General features: G+C 46.6%; 1 pseudogene across 1 annotated transcript in view; it reads right to left on the minus strand.

Moving 5' to 3' along the window:
• Nucleotides 1-2,478: 2,478 nt before the first annotated feature.
• Nucleotides 2,479-4,460, minus strand: part of LOC105511638 — a 6,896-nt pseudogene continuing 4,914 nt past the window's right edge. The window contains exon 2 of the transcript XR_001001741.1: nucleotides 2,479-3,274. The product of XR_001001741.1 is annotated as an interferon-induced transmembrane protein 2 pseudogene (transcript). The remainder of the gene's footprint in view (nucleotides 3,275-4,460) is intronic.

The raw sequence follows: 4,460 nt of genomic DNA on the forward strand, positions 1-4,460 counted from the left end.
GGATTACAGGCATGAGGCACTGCACCTGGCCAGAAGCAGGCAGCTATCTAAGGAGATGGAGACTGATGAGGAAGGGGGCTTCTTTTAGAGAGGATAGCCAGAGAAGACTTCTTTGAGGAGATGGCATTTAAGCAGATATGTGAATGACATAAAGATCTTCAAGGAAAGCATCAGGCAAAAGAAGAAACATAAAGATCTGAGGCAGGGCTGAGCTGGGCATGTGAAGGAAAAGCACGAAGCCTGGTGTGACCAGAACAGTGTGAGACTGAGGTTGAGAGGGAGGTGGAGGCGTGTCTTTGTTAAGCCTTGTAGGCCTTGGTAAGCAGGTGGTTTCATCCAGAGTGTGATAGATGCCATTGGATGGCTATGAGTAGGGGTGACCTGGCTGACTTGCTCTTTGTAAACAGCATTCTCAGCTAGGCATGGTGGCTCACGCCTATGGTCCCAGCTACTCAGGAGGCTGAGGCAGGAGGATTGAGCCCAGGAATTTGAGGCTGCAGTGAGCTTTGATTACACTAGTGAGCTTTGATTACACCACTGAACTCCAGCCTGGGCAACAGAGGGGGACCCTATCTCTAAAATAACTAACTAAATAAATAGCACTCTCACTGCTATGCAGAAAATAGACTGCAGTGTGGAAAAGGAGCAAGAATGATGACAGAAAAACCATAAGACTGGCAGCCATGACAGGTGTCCAGGTAAGAGAGGGGTGACTTGGACTAGGGGAGCAGCAGAGGACATGGTGAGAAGTCGTTTGACCAAGATATGCCTTGCATTTCTTTTTGCTGTTTTTTTTTTTTTTGGTGTTTTTTGTTTGTTTGTTTTTGTTCTTGTTTTTTTAGTATTTTTAGGGTCTCACTATGTTGCCCAGGCTGATCTTGAACTCCTGGGCTCAAATGATCTGCCCACCTCAGTATCCCAAAGTGCTGGGATTATGGACATGAGTCATTGTGCCCCACCAACCAAGATATATTTTGGAGTTGAAATTGGATCATGAAGGTGGATTAATGTAGGTGTCAGGGGAATAGCCTAACCTAACCAAGGATGACCCCTGGGTGTTCAACCCGAGCAAAATCTAGGTGAATCTTGGTAGTATATACTGAAATGGAGAAGACTGAGGTAGGCGATTTGAAGGATAAAACAAGTTCTATTTTGAAGAGGTCCAATTTGAGACACTTATTGGACTTCCAATGGGAAGTCTCAGATAGATGGGTAAACATATACAAGTATGAAGCTCCAGGGTGTTGCAGAGGTTGGAGCTGAAGATATGTACAGTCGACTGTGGTATGCAGGGGGATTGGTTCCAGGACCTCCTGGGGATACCAAAATCCACAGATGCTCAAGTTCCTGATACAAAATGGTGTAGTAGGCCAGGTGCAGTGGCTCATCACACCTGGTAATCCCAGCATATTGGGAAGCTGAGGTGGGAGGATCACTTGAGCCCAGGAGTTGGAGACCAGACTGGGCAATATGGCAGAACTCCATCTCTATGAAAAATACAAAAATTAGCCCAGTGTGGAGGCTCACGCCTATAGTTCCAGCTACTCAGGGGGCTGAGGCAAGAGGATTGCTTGAGCCAGAAAGGTCAAAACTGCAGTGAGCCACGATTGCACCACTGTACTCCACCCTGGGTGACAGTCTCAAAAACAAACAAAAAAAAAAGTGGTGTAGTATTTGCATATAACCAATGCATATTCTCCTGTGTATTTCTTTTTCTTTCTTTCTTTTCTTTTCTTTTCTTTTTTTTTTTTTTTGAGAAAAAGTCTCACTCTGTCACCCAGGCTGGAGTGTAGTGGTGCCATCTCAGCTCACTGCAACCTCCACCTCCCAGGTTCAAGCTATTCTCCTGCCTCAGCCTCCCGAGTAGCTGAGACTACAGTTGTATGTCATCACACCCGGCTAACTTGTATTTTTAGTAGAGACAGGGTTTTGCCATGTTGGCCAGGCTGGTCTTGAACTCCTGACCTCAAGTGATCCACCCGCCTCAGCCTCCCAGAGTGCTGGGATTACAGGCATGAGCCACTGCATCTGGCTTGTGTACTTTAAATCATAGCTAAATTACTGATACCATACCTAATACAATGCAAATGCTATATAAATAGTTATTATACTTTATTGTTTAATTGTCATTCTTGCTATGATGACAAGAAAATTCTGTACATGTTCAGTACAAACATATTTTTTTCTGAATATTTCTGATCCACAGTTGGTTGACTCCATGTACACGGAACCCACGGATATGGAGAGCCAATAGATATTGGCAAATAGATGGTATTTAAATCCACATGACCGCATGCCACCCAAGAGAATGTAAGTAGAGAAGAAAAAAGGACTGAGCCCGAGAGCACACAACAGTTAGAGGTGAGAAGGAGATGCCAGAAAAGGACACCGAGAGATGGCAGGAAAGACAGAGAGGGCTTCAAGGAGAAGGGATTAATCATATCAAATCCTACTGAGAATTTAAGTAAGATAAGGCTTGAGAATTGTCCAGTGGATTAGGCAAAGTTTTGACCTTGATAAGAACAGTTTCAGCAAAGTGGCAGGGGTAAAAGTCTGGTTGAAGTGGGTTGAGAGAATAAAGACCTCTGGGCTGAATGTGGAGGACTGAACAGCTGCATTTCTTTCTTTCTTTCTTTTTTCCAGGAACACGTGCACTTTATTGAATGCCATTGTAGAAAAGTATGTGAGAATAAAGGGCTGATACAGAACTCAGGCCCAGGGTGTAGGGCCTGCGGTGGACAGCAAGTAACTGGGCGCTGCTGCTGGCCTTGGAGATTCTTTACCGTTTGAGAAATTGCTTGGAATATTATCATAGAGCTGCTGGTGAAAAGGATGATGAGTGCTGTGGTCACATGGATGTCCAGGATAAGAGTACAAATGTTCAGGCACTTGGCAGTGGAGGCGTAGGCCTGGGCCCCGCTCAGGTCACCAACCATCTTCCTGTCCCTAGACTTCACGGAGTAGGTGAATGCTATGAAGCCCAGGTAGCACCAGTTCATGAAGAGGGACCAGATGACGTGGTCAGGCACAGCGGTCTCGCTGTGGATGTGGATCATGGTGGATGTCGGGGGAGCAGGGTTGTGGGGCACCCTCAGCACAGCCACCTGCTGCTCCTCCTTGAGCATTTCGTAGTTGAGGGGTGGCCGGTGTTGGCGGGAGTGAAGATGGTCTGGACAGCGTGGTTCCTGATTTCCAGGGAAGATCAGCTGTGGTCGGGATGGTGGGATGGATGCTTCTCCAGCTGCATTTATTTCTGTTTCCTCTTGAATTCTCACTAAAATGACAACAGTGTTTAAAATGCATAAACCTATGGAACAGAGAAAACAAGAGCAGTGATAGGAGAATACGAGAGATGTCAGTACAATTTTGGAATCTAGAAAGTAGATGGATGAGGCCGGGCACAGTGGCTCACACATGCAATCCCAGCACTTTGGAAGGCTGAGGCGGGTGGATTGCCTGAGGTCAGGAGTTCAAGACCAGCCTGGCCAACCTGGTGAAACCCCGTCTCTACTAAAAATACAAAAAATTAGCTGGATGTGGTGGCGTGTGCCTGTAGTCCCAGCTACTCAGGAGGCTAAGGCAGGAGACTCACTTGAACCTGGGAGGCAGAGGTTGCAGTGAGCCGAGATTACGCCACTGCACTCCAGTCAGTGCAACAGAGCGAAACTCCATCTAAGAAAAGAAAAGAAGAGAAAAGCGAAAAGAAAAGAAAATAGATGTATGAGTTGTAAGTGACTCAAAAGCCTGAAAAAAATTTAAAGTTGAGGATCTATAGTCTAGAGGAGCAAGAAGTGGTCTAATTCGGCCGGGCGCAGTGGCTCACGCCTGTAATCCCAACACTTTGGGAGGCCGAGGTGGGTGGATCACGAGTTCAGGAGATCGAGACCATCCTGGCTAACACGGTGAAACTCCGTCTCTACTAAAAAATACAAAAAATTAGCCAGGCGTGGTGGCGGGTGCCTGTAGTCCCAGCTACTCGGGAGGCTGAGACAGGAAAATGGTGTGAACCTAGGAGGCGGATCTTGCAGTGAGCCGAGATTGCACTACTGCACTCCAGCCTGGGCGACAAAGCGAGACTCCATCTCAAAAAAACAAACAAACAAAAAGAAGTGGTCTAATTCATACCAAAGAACCTCAGGAGTTGAAGGTACCAAATGCTTGTGAAGGTGAGGTTGTAGGAAGATGAGGTTGCCAGAAGGAGATGAAAGCAGGAATGAGTGAAAATCTTCATAGGAAGAAAAAGACTCCTAGATCCTCTCCTCACCCCCACACAGCTGGGTGACTGCCCCTCTACCACCCAATCAAAAAACTAGAACCTCAGCCAGGCCTGGTGGCTCATGCCTATAATCCCAGCACTTTGGGAGGCTGAGGCAGGTGGATCATTTGAGGTTGTGAGTTCAAGACCAGCCTGGCCAACATGGTGAAACCCATTTCTACTAAAACACGGAAAAAAAAAAAAA

This window comes from Colobus angolensis, unplaced genomic scaffold (genome assembly GCF_000951035.1).
Source record: "Colobus angolensis palliatus isolate OR3802 unplaced genomic scaffold, Cang.pa_1.0 Scaffold201, whole genome shotgun sequence".
NCBI classification, from domain to species: Eukaryota; Metazoa; Chordata; class Mammalia; order Primates; family Cercopithecidae; genus Colobus; species Colobus angolensis.